Source organism: Prunus avium, chromosome 8, assembly GCF_965620075.1.
Source record: "Prunus avium chromosome 8, drPruAviu1.hap1.1, whole genome shotgun sequence".
Lineage (NCBI taxonomy): Eukaryota > Viridiplantae > Streptophyta > Magnoliopsida > Rosales > Rosaceae > Prunus > Prunus avium.
Window position 1 is genome coordinate 20,448,505 of NC_142291.1, and position 16,383 is coordinate 20,464,887.

A 16,383-nucleotide genomic window follows, 5' to 3' on the forward strand; every position below is an offset into this window, starting at 1 on the left:
AATTTCTCACACCTATTGATTTCGGATCGAGCCCAAAACGTGGGCAACATTATAATATGGTGGGACGAGTCATTTGGGGAGTTTTGAGTAAAATTCAATCGCTAGAAGTATGGAATACACCAACCACTCCAATTAGGAACGAACTGCCGTTGAACTTGAATTGTCCAATTTGGAACACCTATTGATTTCGGATCGAGACCAAAACTTGGGCAACATCATAATATGGTGGGAGGAGTCATTTAGTGAGTTTTGAGTGAAATCCAATCGCTAGAAGTATGGAATACACCAACCACTCCAATTAGGAACGAACTGCCGTTGAACTTGAATTGTCCAATTTGGAACACCTATTGATTTCGGATCAAGCCCAAAACTTGGGCAACACCATAATATGGTGGTAGGAGTCATTTGGTGAGTTTTAAGTGAAATCCAATCGCGAGAAGTATGGAATACACCAACCACTCCAATTAGGAACGAACTGCCGTTGAACTTGAATTGTCCAATTTGGAACACCTATTGATTTCGGATCGAGACCAAAACTTGGGCAACATCATAATATGGTGGGAGGAGTCATTTAGTGAGTTTTGAGTGAAATCCAATCGCTAGAAGTATGGAATACACCAACCACTCCAATTAGGAACGAACTGCCGTTGAACTTGAATTGTCCAATTTGGAACACCTATTGATTTCGGATCGAGACCAAAACTTGGGCAACATCATAATATGGTGGGAGGAGTCATTTGGTGAGTTTTCAGTGAAATCCAATCGCTAGAAGTATGGAATACACCAACCACTCCAATTAGGAACGAACTGCCGTTGATTTTGAATTGTCCAATTTCTCACACCTATTGTTTTCGGATCGAGCCCCTAACTTGGGCAACATCATAATATGGTGGGAGGAGTCATTTGGTGAGTTTTGAGTGAAATCCAATCGCTAGAAGTATGGAATACACCAACCACTCCAATTAGGAACGAACTGCCGTTGAACCTGAATTGTCCAATTTGGAACACCTATTGATTTCGTATGGAACCCCAAACTTGTGCAACATCATAATATGATGGGAGGAGTCATTTCGTGAGTTTTGAGTGAAATCCAATCGCTAGAAGTATGGAATACACCAACCACTCCAATTAGGAAAGAACTGCCGTTGAACTTGAATTGTCCAATTTGGAACACCTATTGATTTCGTATCGAGCCCCAAACTTGGGCAACATCATAATATGGTGGGAGGAGTCATTTAGTGAGTTTTGAGTGAAATCCAATCGTTAGAAGTGTGGAATACACCAACCATTCCAATTAGGAACGAACTGCCGTTGAACTTGAATTGTCCAATTTCTCACACCTATTGATTTCGGATCGAGCCCCTAACTTGGGCAACATCATAATATGGTGGGAGGAGTCATTTGGTGAGTTTTGAGTGAAATCCAATCGCTAGAAGTATGGAATACACCAACCACTCCAATTAGGAACGAACTGCCGTTGAACTTGAATTGTCTAATTTGGAACACCTATTGATTTCGGATCGGGCCCAAAACTTGGGCAATATCATAATATGGTGGGAGGAGTCATTTGGTGAGTTTTGAGTGAAATCCAATCGCTAGAAGTATGGAATACACCAACCACTCCAATTAGGAACGAACTGCCGTTGAACTTGAATTGTCCAATTTGGAACACCTATTGATTTCGGATCGAGACCAAAACTTGGGCAACGTCATAATATGGTGGGAGGAGTCATTTAGTGTGTTTTGAGTGAAATCCAATCGCTAGAAGTATGGAATATACCAACCACTCCAATTAGGAACGAACTGCCGTTGAACTTGAATTGTCCAATTTCTCACACCTATTGATTTCGGATCGAGCCGAAAACTTGGGCAACATCATAATATGGTCGGAGGAGTCGTTTGGTGAGTTTTGAGTGAAATCCAATCGCTAGAAGTATGGAATACACCAACCACTCCAATTAGGAACGAACTGCCGTTGAACTTGAATTGTCCAATTTGGAACACCTATTGATTTCGGATCGAGACCAAAACTTGGGCAACATCATAATATGGTGGGAGGAGTCATTTAGTGAGTTTTGAGTGAAATCCAATCGCTAGAAGTATGGAATACACCAACCACTCCAATTAGGAACGAACTGCCGCTGAACTTGAATTGTCCAATTTGGAACACCTATTGATTTCGGATCAAGCCCAAAACTTGGGCAACACCATAATATGGTGGTAGGAGTCATTTGGTGAGTTTTAAGTGAAATCCAATCGCGAGAAGTATGGAATACACCAACCACTCCAATTAGGAACGAACTGCCGTTGAACTTGAATTGTCCAATTTGGAACACCTATTGATTTCGGATCGAGACCAAAACTTGGGCAACATCATAATATGGAGGGAGGAGTCATTTAGTGAGTTTTGAGTGAAATCCAATCGCTAGAAGTATGGAATACACCAACCACTCCAATTAGGAACGAACTGCCGTTGAACTTGAATTGTTCAATTTCTCACACCTATTGATTTCGTATTGAGCCCAAAACCTGGGCAACATCATAATATGTTGGGAGGAGTCATTTGGTGAGTTTTGAGTGAAATCCAATCGTTAGAAGTGTGGAATACACCAACCATTCCAATTAGGAACGAACTGCCGTTGAACTTGAATTGTCCAATTTCTCACACCTATTGATTTCGGATCGAGCCCCTAACTTGGGCAACATCATAATATGGTGGGAGGAGTGATTTGGTGAGTTTTGAGTGAAATCCAATCGCTAGAAGTATGGAATACACCAACCACTCCAATTAGGAACGAACTGCCGTTGAACTTGAATTGTCTAATTTGGAACACCTATTGATTTCGGATCGGGCCCAAAACTTGGGCAATATCATAATATGGTGGGAGGAGTCATTTGGTGAGTTTTGAGTGAAATCCAATCGCTAGAAGTATGGAATACACCAACCACTCCAATTAGGAACGAACTGCCGTTGAACTTGAATTGTCCAATTTGGAACACATATTGATTTCGGATCGAGACCAAAACTTGGGCAACGTCATAATATGGTGGGAGGAGTCATTTAGTGTGTTTTGAGTGAAATCCAATCGCTAGAAGTATGGAATATACCAACCACTCCAATTAGGAACGAACTGCCGTTGAACTTGAATTGTCCAATTTCTCACACCTATTGATTTCGGATCGAGCCGAAAACTTGGGCAACATCATAATATGGTCGGAGGAGTCATTTGGTGAGTTTTGAGTGAAATCCAATCGCTAGAAGTACGGAATATACCAACCACTCCAATTAGGAACGAACTGCCGTTGAACTTGAATTGTCCAATTTGGAACACCTATTGATTTCGGATCGAGCCCAAAACTTGGGCAACATCATAATGGGGTGGGAGAAGTCATTTGGTGAGTTTTAAGTGAAATCCAATCGCGAGAAGTATGGAATACACCAACCACTCCAATTAGGAACGAACTGCCGTTGAACTTGAATTGTCCAATTTGGAACACCTATTGATTTTGGATCGAGCCCAAAACTTGGGCAACACCATAATATGGTGGTAGGAGTCATTTGGTGAGTTTTAAGTGAAATCCAATCGCGAGAAGTATGGAATACACCAACCACTCCAATTAGGAACGAACTGCCGTTGAACTTGAATTGTCCAATTTGGAACACCTATTGATTTCGGATCGAGCCCAAAACGTGGGCAACATCATAATATGATGGGAGGAGTCATTTGGTGAGTTTTGAGTGAAATCCAATCGCTAGAAGTATGGAATACACCAACCACTCCAATTAGGAACGAACTGCCGTTGAACTTGAATTGTTCAATTTCTCACACCTATTGATTTCGTATCGAGCCCAAAACCTGGGCAACATCATAATATGTTGGGAGGAGTCATTTGGTGAGTTTTGAGTGAAATCCAATCGTTAGAAGTGTGGAATACACCAACCATTCCAATTAGGAACGAACTGCCGTTGAACTTGAATTGTCCAATTTCTCACACCTATTGATTTCGGATCGAGCCCCTAACTTGGGCAACATCATAATATGGTGGGAGGAGTCATTTGGTGAGTTTTGAGTGAAATCCAATCGCTAGAAGTATGGAATACACCAACCACTCCAATTAGGAACGAACTGCCGTTGAACTTGAATTGTCTAATTTGGAACACCTATTGATTTCGGATCGGGCCCAAAACTTGGGCAATATCATAATATGGTGGGAGGAGTCATTTGGTGAGTTTTGAGTGAAATCCAATCGCTAGAAGTATGGAATACACCAACCACTCCAATTAGGAACGAACTGCCGTTGAACTTGAATTGTCCAATTTGGAACACCTATTGATTTCGGATCGAGACCAAAACTTGGGCAACGTCATAATATGGTGGGAGGAGTCATTTAGTGTGTTTTGAGTGAAATCCAATCGCTAGAAGTATGGAATATACCAACCACTCCAATTAGGAACGAACTGTCGTTGAACTTGAATTGTCCAATTTCTCACACCTATTGATTTCGGATCGAGCCGAAAACTTGGGCAACATCATAATATGGTCGGAGGAGTCATTTGGTGAGTTTTGAGTGAAATCCAATCGCTAGAAGTACGGAATATACCAACCACTCCAATTAGGAACGAACTGCCGTTGAACTTGAATTGTCCATTTTGGAACACCTATTGATTTCGGATCGAGCCCAAAACTTGGGCAACATCATAATGGGGTGGGAGAAGTCATTTGGTGAGTTTTAAGTGAAATCCAATCGCGAGAAGTATGGAATACACCAACCACTCCAATTAGGAACGAACTGCCGTTGAACTTGAATTGTCCAATTTGGAACACCTAATGATTTCGGATCGAGCCCAAAACTTGGGCAACATCATAATATGGTGGGAGGAGTCATTTGGTGAGTTTTGAGTGAAATCCAATCGCTAGAAGTATGGAATACACCAACCACTCCAATTAGGAATGAACTACCGTTGAACCTGAATTGTCCAATTTCTCACACCTATTGATTTCGTATGGAACCCCAAACTTGTGCAACATCATAATATGATGGGAGGAGTCATTTCGTGAGTTTTGAGTGAAATCCAATCGCTAGAACTATGGAATACACCAACCACTACAATTAGGAACGAACTGCCGTTGAACTTAAATATTCCAATTTCTCACACCTAATGATTTCGGATCGAGCCGAAAACTTGGGCAACATCATAATATGGTGGGAGGAGTCATTTGGTGAGTTTTGAGTGAAATCCAATCGCTAGAAGTATGGAATACACCAACCACTCCAATTAGGAACGAACTGCCGTTGAACTTGAATTGTCCAATTTCTCACACCTATTGATTTCGGATCGAGCCCCTAACTTGGGCAACATCATAATATGGTTGGAGGAGTCATTTGGTGAGTTTTGAGTGAAATCCAATCTCTAGAAGTATGGAATACACCAACCACTCCAATTAGGAACGAACTGCCGTTGAACTTGAATTGTCCAATTTGAAACACCTATTGATTTCGGATCGAGACCAAAACTTGGGAAACATCATAATATGGTGGGAGGAGTCATTTGGTGAGTTTTGAGTGAAATCCAATCGCTAGAAGTATGGAATACACCAACCACTCCAATTAGGAACGAACTGCCGTTGAACTTGAATTGTCCAATTTCTCACACCTATTGATTTCGGATCGAGCCCCTAACTTGGGCAACATCATAATATGGTTGGAGGAGTCATTTGGTGAGTTTTGAGTGAAATCCAATCGCTAGAACTATGGAATACACCAAACACATCAATTAGGAACGAACTGCCGTTGCACTTGAATTGTCCAATTTCTCACACCTATTGATTTGGGATCGAGCCTAAAACTTGGGCAACATCATAATATGGTGGGAGGAGTCATTTGGTGTGTTTTGAGTGAAATCCAATCGCTAGAAGTATGGAATACACCAACCACTCCAATTAGGAACGAACTGCCGTTGAACTTGAATTGTCCAATTTCTCACACCTATTGATTTCGGATCGAGCCCAAAACTTGGGCAACATCATAATATGGTGGGAGGAGTCATTTGGTGAGTTTTGAGTGAAATCCAATAGCTAGAAGTGTGGAATAAACCAACCACTACAATTAGGAACGAACTGCCGTTGAACTTGAATTGTCCAATTTGGAACACCTATTGATTTCGGATCGAGCCCAAAACTTGGGCAACATCATAATATGGTGGGAGGAGTCATTTGGTTAGTTTTGAGTGAAATCCAATTGCTAAAAGTATGGAATACACCAACCACTCCAATTAGGAACGAACTGCCGTTGAACTTGAATTGTCCAATTTCTCGCACCTATTGATTTCAGATCGAGCCCAAAACTTGGGCAACATCATAATATGTTGGGAGGAGTCATTTGGTAAGTTTTGAGTGAAATCCAATCGCTAGAAGTATGGAATACACCAACCACTCCAATTAGGAACGAACTGCCGTTGAACTGGAATTGTCCAATTTCTCACACCTATTGATTTCGGATCGAGCCGAAAACTTGGGTAACATCATAATATGGTGGGAGGAGTCATTTGGTGAGTTTTGAGTGAAATCCAATCTCTAGAAGTATGGAATACACCAACCACTCCAATTAGGAACGAACTGCCGTTGAACTTGAATTGTCCAATTTGAAACACCTATTGATTTCGGATCGAGACCAAAACTTGGGAAACATCATAATATGGTGGGAGGAGTCATTTGGTGAGTTTTGAGTGAAATCCAATCGCTAGAGGTATGGAATACACCAACCACTCCAATTAGGAACGAACTGCCGTTGAACTTGAATTGTCCAATTTCTCACACCTATTGATTTCGGATCGAGCCCCTAACTTGGGCAACATCATAATATGGTTGGAGGAGTCATTTGGTGAGTTTTGAGTGAAATCCAATCGCTAGAACTATGGAATACACCAAACACATCAATTAGGAACGAACTGCCGTTGCACTTGAATTGTCCAATTTCTCACACCTATTGATTTGGGATCGAGCCCAAAACTTGGGCAACATCATAATATGGTGGGAGGAGTCATTTGGTGTGTTTTGAGTGAAATCCAATCGCTAGAAGTATGGAATACACCAACCACTCCAATTAGGAACGAACTGCCGTTGAACCTGAATTGTCCAATTCCTCACAACTATTGATTTCGTATGGAACCCCAAACTTGTGCAACATCATAATATGATGAGAGGAGTCATTTCGTGAGTTTTGAGTGAAATCCAATCGCTAGAAGTATGGAATACACCAACCACTACAATTAGGAACGAACTGCCGTTGAACTTAAATTGTCCAATTTCTCACACCTGTTGATTTCGGATCGAGCCCAAAACTTGGGCAACATCATAATATGGTGGGAGGAGTCATTTGGTGAGTTTTGAGTGAAATCCAATCGCTAGAAGTATGGAATACACCAACCACTCCAATTAGGAACGAACTGCCGTTGAACTTGAATTGTCCAATTTGGAACACCTATTGATTTCGGATCGAGCCCAAAACTTGGGCAACATCATAATATGGTGGGAGGAGTCATTTGGTGAGTTTTGAGTGAAATCCAATCGCTAGAAGTATGGAATACACCAACCACTCCAATTAGGAACGAACTGCCGTTGAACTTGAATTGTTCAATTTGGAACACCTATTGATTTCGGATCGAGCCCAAAACTTGGGCAACATCATAATATGGTGGGAGGAGTCATTTGGTGAGTTTTGAGTGAAATCCAATCGCTAGAAGTTTGGAATACACCAACCACTCCAATTAGGAACGAACTGCCGTTGAACCTGAATTATCCAATTTCTCACACCTATTGATTTCGTATGGAACCCCAAACTTGTGCAACATCATAATATGATGGGAGGAGTCATTTCGTGAGTTTTGAGTGAAATCCAATCGCTAGAACTATGGAATACACCAACCACTACAATTAGGAACGAACTGCCGTTGAACTTAAATAGTCCAATTTCTCACACCTATTGATGGAATACACCAACCACTCCAATTAGGAACGAACTGCCGTTGAACTTGAATTCTCCAATTTCTCACACCTATTGATTTCGGATCGAGCCCAAAACTTGGGCAACATCATAATATGGTGGGAGGAGTCATTTGGTGAGTTTTGAGTGAAATCCAATAGCTAGAAGTGTGGAATACACCAACCACTACAATTAGGAACGAACTGCCGTTGAACTTGAATTGTCCAATTTGGAACACCTATTGATTTCGGATCGAGCCCAAAACTTGGGCAACATCATAATATGGTGGGAGGAGTCATTTGGTTAGTTTTGAGTGAAATCGAATTGCTAAAAGTATGGAATACACCAACCACTCCAATTAGGAACGAACTGCCGTTGAACTTGAATTGTCCAATTTCTCGCACCTATTGATTTCAGATCGAGCCCAAAACTTGGGCAACATCATAATATGTTGGGAGGAGTCATTTGGTAAGTTTTGAGTGAAATCCAATCGCTAGAAGTATGGAATACACCAACCACTCCAATTAGGAACGAACTGCCGTTGAACTGGAATTGTCCAATTTCTCACACCTATTGATTTCGGATCGAGCCGAAAACTTGGGTAACATCATAATATGGTGGGAGGAGTCATTTGGTGAGTTTTGAGTGAAATCCAATCTCTAGAAGTATGGAATACACCAACCACTCCAATTAGGAACGAACTGCCGTTGAACTTGAATTGTCCAATTTGAAACACCTATTGATTTCGGATCGAGACCAAAACTTGGGAAACATCATAATATGGTGGGAGGAGTCATTTGGTGAGTTTTGAGTGAAATCCAATCGCTAGAAGTATGGAATACACCAACCACTCCAATTAGGAACGAACTGCCGTTGAACTTGAATTGTCCAATTTCTCACACCTATTGATTTCGGATCGAGCCCCTAACTTGGGCAACATCATAATATGGTTGGAGGAGTCATTTGGTGAGTTTTGAGTGAAATCCAATCGCTAGAACTATGGAATACACCAAAGACATCAATTAGGAACGAACTGCCGTTGCACTTGAATTGTCCAATTTCTCACACCTATTGATTTGGGATCGAGCCCAAAACTTGGGCAACATCATAATATGGTGGGAGGAGTCATTTGGTGTGTTTTGAGTGAAATCCAATCGCTAGAAGTATGGAATACACCAACCACTCCAATTAGGAACGAACTGCCGTTGAACCTGAATTGTCCAATTCCTCACACCTATTGATTTCGTATGGAACCCCAAACTTGTGCAACATCATAATATGATGAGAGGAGTCATTTCGTGAGTTTTGAGTGAAATCCAATCGCTAGAAGTATGGAATACACCAACCACTACAATTAGGAACGAACTGCCGTTGAACTTAAATTGTCCAATTTCTCACACCTGTTGATTTCGGATCGAGCCCAAAACTTGGGCAACATCATAATATGGTGGGAGGAGTCATTTGGTGAGTTTTGAGTGAAATCCAATCGCTAGAAGTATGGAATACACCAACCACTCCAATTAGGAACGAACTGCCGTTGAACTTGAATTGTCCAATTTGGAACACCTATTGATTTCGGATCGAGCCCAAAACTTGGGCAACATCATAATATGGTGGGAGGAGTCATTTGGTGAGTTTTGAGTGAAATCCAATCGCTAGAAGTATGGAATACACCAACCACTCCAATTAGGAACGAACTGCCGTTGAACTTGAATTGTCCAATTTGGAACACCTATTGATTTCGGATCGAGCCCAAAACTTGGGCAACATCATAATATGGTGGGAGGAGTCATTTGGTGAGTTTTGAGTGAAATCCAATCGCTAGAAGTATGGAATACACCAACCACTCCAATTAGGAACGAACTGCCGTTGAACCTGAATTATCCAATTTCTCAGACCTATTGATTTCGTATGGAACCCCAAACTTGTGCAACATCATAATATGATGGGAGGAGTCATTTCGTGAGTTTTGAGTGAAATCCAGTCGCTAGAACTATGGAATACACCAACCACTACAATTAGGAACGAACTGCCGTTGAACTTAAATAGTCCAATTTCTCACACCTATTGATTTCGGATCGAGCCGAAAACTTGGGCAACATCATAATATGGTGGGAGGAGTCATTTGGTGAGTTTTGAATGAAATCCAATCGCTAGAAGTACGGAATACACCAACAACTCCAATTAGGAACGAACTGCCATTGAAATTAAATTGTCCAATTTCTCACACCTATTGAGTTCGGATCGAGCCCAAAACTTGGGCAACGTCGTAATATGGTGGGAGGAGTCATTTGGTGAGTTTTGAGTGAAATCCAATCGCTAGAAGTACGGAATACACCAACAACTCCAATTAGGAACGAACTGCCATTGAACTTAAATTGTCCAATTTCTCACACCTATTGAGTTCGGATCGAGCCCAAAACTTGGGCAACATCATAATATGGTGGGAGGAGTCATTTGGTGAGTTTTGAGTGAAATCCAATCGCTCGAAGTATGGAATACACCAACCACTCCAATTAGTAACGAACTGCCGTTGAACTTGAATTGTCCAATTTGGAACACCTATTGATTTCGGATCGCGACCAAAACTTGGGCAACATCATAATATGGTGGGAGGAGTCATTTAGTGAGTTTTGAGTGAAATCCAATCGCTAGAAGTATGGAATATACCAACCACTCCAATTAGGAACGAACTGCCGTTGAACTTGAATTGTCCAATTTGGAACACCTATTGATTTCGGATCGAGCCCAAAACTTGGGCAACATCATAATATGGTGGGAGGAGTCATTGTTGCATTCCTAAGAGGACACAAATTAATGTGCAAACAACCAATTAAAAATACCCGCAAGTGCACGAATCTATTGAAGTATAGATTATGTAAGTACGGGGTCGATCCCACGAAGAACTTGTCGGCTTCCTATAAGTTCTAATTTGAGTACGTAAAGAATACTAATTTAACACACCACAAATGCACAAATGCAAATTGGAAACTAAAAATGAGTAAAGAAATGTAAAAGAAATGAAACAACACAAGAAAACTAAAGAAAAACACAAACAGCACTTTTTATCACCCTTTTATCACCTATGAACAGTGCTAAAGCGACCGGTCGTGAGGCAGAAGCGACCGGTCGTTTTTGGGCAGAGTCGAAACTCAAATTTTGACGTGAAAAGAGACCGGTCGTCAGGTAAAAGCGACCGGTCGTTTTTGGGCAGATTCGTTTTCTCTGTTTTTCAGTTTCGACCTCTGTCCAGTGTTTTGCCTATAACTTTCCAACCGTACGTCCAAAATTCACGTTCTTTATACGGTTGGATTCAGCACAGAAAATGCAAGAACACAGCGCGGACCAAAAGTCCAAAACAGTTACTAAAATAAACAGAATTCAGTAAACAAGACACACAATGTAACAAACACACAACTCACACACACATTGGGGGGGGGGGTTTTGGTTTGGTTCAAGTGACCTAATTCTATTGCATGAAAGTAAATGGACTTTGAATTTAAATGAGAATGGCAGAGATGAATTATCAAAATGTGAAAGTACCAAGTAACAAACACTAGGGTTTCGGAATCCACCCTAAACAATTCTACCTATGTTCATGGATACTCAAGTGATGAACTCTAAACTTGTTGATGAAGATGTTCGCAATCAAGACCATGGGTCGTGGCTCAAGACGCATTGATTCTCTCTAATATACGTAAAGTGCATGGTTCGTGCTACAATACTTGTGCCCTCCCCATAACCGAACCTAGGTATGGTTCGTACTTCGATTCAATTACAAGGAGAACCCATTAAGTTCAAAGAGAATATGAACATCACAAGAATCCTAATAGCATGGTGTTTACATTAGGTATTCAAGAAACCAAATCACATGGATGATTCTTACTTCATCCATTTATTGCTTAGGATAACATGAAGATACACATAATCCCAACAATCTCAAGAAGCATGCTTTCAAAGATGGCCAACCAAGGAAAAACACACATCAAGGATAGATTAATTTGGTGAATTGGAATTCATCAACAATATCTAGAAATTCATACACTCAAGCATCAAAACAATAAGGTAATCATGTTTAGGGCTTCAACCTAAGCCCTAGCTATGGAGTTTAGTTGCTCATACTTATTTCAAATACAAACTCAAAATGAAATTAGAAAGAGTTTACAGATTTTCAGAAAATGATGAAAGCTTCAAGATCATCAATGGTGGAAGTCTTCTTCTCCACTTTTCTTGGCTGCACCTTGGCTTTCTCCTAGCTCCAAATCTCCAAAATCTGCTCTCTAGTTGTCTGGAATGATGTGTTCCTCTCTCCCGTTGCAAAGCTCCCCCAAATCTGATTGCAATCCCTTTTGACTTCTTCCCCTTCTTTCCAGCTCACTTTTAATATAAAACTTATTCTTTCTCTAAAGCTTTTGCCCATTGTCCCCTTGCAAATGATGAAGCCTTGTTTTAAGGTATAATCCAAGGCTCCAATTGACTCAGGAAATGCCACTCAAATGCAATCCATTGTTACCAAAAGGTGTGGTAACAAGTAGAAATAAAATGCTATTAAGTGGGGGTGAAAACTGGGCCAAAACAAACATCCAGAGCCAGCATCAATTGTCCGATCAGTTGGATAGGCTACACTTGCCCAATGGAGCTCAAATTTGGATATGTTGTAGTTAACATCCATTGGAACAAGTCTTATGAAGATCATCACCTCATCCAAGGACCGGAACATGCTGATCCAAGGCCACGAAGTTGACCTACGAAAATGAACAAAAACAGAATTTATATCAAATAATGCACTTTTAGCTCATTTTCATACAAACCAAGGTAAAACCTATTAAAACACAAAAAAGAAGTAAAAAGCTATAAAATGTCAAGAACTAACTCAAAATAGTGGGTGAATAACATGAAAAATCATGTATAAAAATGAACCGAACAGTCATTTGGTTAGTTTTGAGTGAAATCCAATTGCTAGAAGTATGGAATACACCAACCACTCCAATTAGGAACGAACTGCCGTTGAACTTGAATTGTCCAATTTCTCGCACCTATTGATTTCAGATCGAGCCCAAAACTTGGGCAACATCATAATATGGTGGGAGGAGTCATTTGGTGAGTTTTGAGTGAAATCCAATCGCTAGAAGTATGGAATACACCAACCACTCCAATTAGGAACGAACTGCCGTTGAACTTGAATTGTCCAATTTCTCACACCTATTGATTTCGGATCGAGCCCCTAACTTGGGCAACATCATAATATGGTTGGAGGAGTCATTTGGTGAGTTTTGAGTGAAATCCAATCGCTAGAACTATGGAATACAACAAACACTTCAATTAGGAACGAACTGCCGTTGCACTTGAATTGTCCAATTTCTCACACCTATTGATTTGGGATCGAGCCCAAAACTTGGGCAACATCATAATATGGTGGGAGGAGTCATTTGGTGTGTTTTGAGTGAAATCCAATCGCTAGAAGTATGGAATACACCAACCACTCCAATTAGGAACGAACTGCCGTTGAACCTGAATTGTCCAATTCCTCACACCTATTGATTTCGTATGGAACCCCAAACTTGTGCAACATCATAATATGATGAGAGGAGTCATTTCGTGAGTTTTGAGTGAAATCCAATCGCTAGAAGTATGGAATACCCCAACCACTACAATTAGGAACGAACTGCCGTTGAACTTAAATTGTCCAATTTCTCACACCTGTTGATTTCGGATCGAGCCGAAAACTTGGGCAACATCATCATATGGTGGGAGGAGTCATTTAGTGAGTTTTGAGTGAAATCCAATCGCTAGAAGTATGGAATACACCAACCACTCCAATTAGGAACGAACTGCCGTTGAATTTGAGTTGTCCAATTTGGAACACCTATTGATTTCGGATCGAGCCCAAAACTTGGGCAACATCATAATATGGTGGGAGGAGTCATTTGGTGAGTTTTGAGTGAAATCCAATCGCTAGAGGTATGGAATACACCAACCACTCCAATTAGGAACGAACTGCCGTTGAACTTGAATTGTCCAATTTCTCACTCCTATTGATTTCGGATCGAACCCCTAACTTTGGCAACAACATAATATGGTGGGAGGAGTCATTTGGTGAGTTTTGAGTGAAATCCAATCGCTAGAAGTATGGAATACACCGAACGCTCCAATTAGGAACGAACTGCCGTTGAACTTAAATTGTTCAATTTCTCACACCTATTGAGTTCGGATCGAGCCCAAAACTTGGGCAACATCATAATATGGTGGGAGGAGTCATTTGGTGAGTTTTGAGTGAAATCCAATCGCTAGAAGTATGGAATACACCAACCACTCCAATTAGGAACGAACTGCCGTTGAACTTGAATTGTCCAATTTGGAACACCTATTGCTTTCGGATCGCGACCAAAACTTGGGCAACATCATAATATGGTGGGAGGAGTCATTTAGTGAGTTTTGAGTGAAATCCAATCGCTAGAAGTGTGGAATACACCAACCACTCCAATTAGGAACGAACTGCCGTTGAACTTGAATTGTCCAATTTCTCACACCTATTGATTTCGGATCGAGCCCAAAACTTGGGCAACATCATAATATGGTGGGAGGAGTCATTTGGTGAGTTTTGAGTTAAATCCAATCGCTAGAAGTATGGAATACACCAACCACTCCAATTAGGAACGAACTGCCGTTGAACTTGAATTGTCCAATTTCTCACACCTATTGATTTCGGATCGAGCCCAAAACTTGGGCAACATCATAATATGGTGGGAGGAGTCATTTGGTGAGTTTTGAGTTAAATCCAATCGCTAGAAGTATGGAATACACCAACCACTCCAATTAGGAACGAACTGCCGTTGAACTTGAATTGTCCAATTTCTCACACCTATTGATTTCGGATCGACCCCAAAACTTGGGCAACATCATCATATGGTGGGAGGAGTCATTTGGTGAGTTTTGAGTGAAATCCAATCGCTAGAAGTATGGAATACACCAACCACTCCAATTAGGAACAAACTGCCGTTGAACTTGAATTGTCCAATTTCTCACACCTATTGATTTCGGATCGAGCCCCTAACTTGGGCAACATCATAATATGGTTGGAGGAGTCATTTGGTGAGTTTTGAGTGAAATCCAATCGCTAGAACTATGGAATACAACAAACACTTCAATTAGGAACGAACTGCCGTTGCACTTGAATTGTCCAATTTCTCACACCTATTGATTTGGGATCGAGCCCAAAACTTGGGCAACATCATAATATGGTGGGAGGAGTCATTTGGTGTGTTTTGAGTGAAATCCAATCGCTAGAAGTATGGAATACACCAACCACTCCAATTAGGAACGAACTGCCGTTGAACCTGAATTGTCCAATTCCTCACACCTATTGATTTCGTATGGAACCCCAAACTTGTGCAACATCATAATATGATGAGAGGAGTCATTTCGTGAGTTTTGAGTGAAATCCAATCGCTAGAAGTATGGAATACCCCAACCACTACAATTAGGAACGAACTGCCGTTGAACTTAAATTGTCCAATTTCTCACACCTGTTGATTTCGGATGGAGCCGAAAACTTGGGCAACATCATCATATGGTGGGAGGAGTCATTTGGTGAGTTTTGAGTGAAATCCAATCGCTAGAAGTATGGAATACACCAACCACTCCAATTAGGAACGAACTGCCGTTGAATTTGAGTTGTCCAATTTGGAACACCTATTGATTTCGGATCGAGCCCAAAACTTGGGCAACATCATAATATGGTGGGAGGAGTCATTTGGTGAGTTTTGAGTGAAATCCAATCGCTAGAAGTATGGAATACACCAACCACTCCAATTAGGAACGAACTGCCGTTGAACTTGAATTGTCCAATTTCTCACTCCTATTGATTTCGGATCGAACCCCTAACTTTGGCAACAACATAATATGGTGGGAGGAGTCATTTGGTGAGTTTTGAGTGAAATCCAATCGCTAGAAGTATGGAATACACCGAACGCTCCAATTAGGAACGAACTGCCGTTGAACTTAAATTGTTCAATTTCTTGTTGAGCCTATTCCTAACAACTAAAATGAGTTATTAAAAATAGAAACTTCAATTCTCGCAAGTGCACGAACCATTTATAGTATAGCTTATGAAATACGAGGTCGATCCCACGGAGAATGGTAACTTGGTTGCAAGTTAAACTACTTAGAATGATGGAAAAACTGAAAACAAAGAAACAAACTAACTAACAATTGGCAAGGTCTAGGACAGAATCCTAGCACCACACACGCACTCGAATGGGGGGTTTTTGTTGTTTAAATGAAAACAAGAGAATGAAATGGAAGTGCTGGAAGTAAACAATGGCAGCAATGAACAAGTTGTGAAACAATGATTGAGAAGTGTTAGAGCCTTGGAATCTACCACTAGTCTTCCTATCCAAG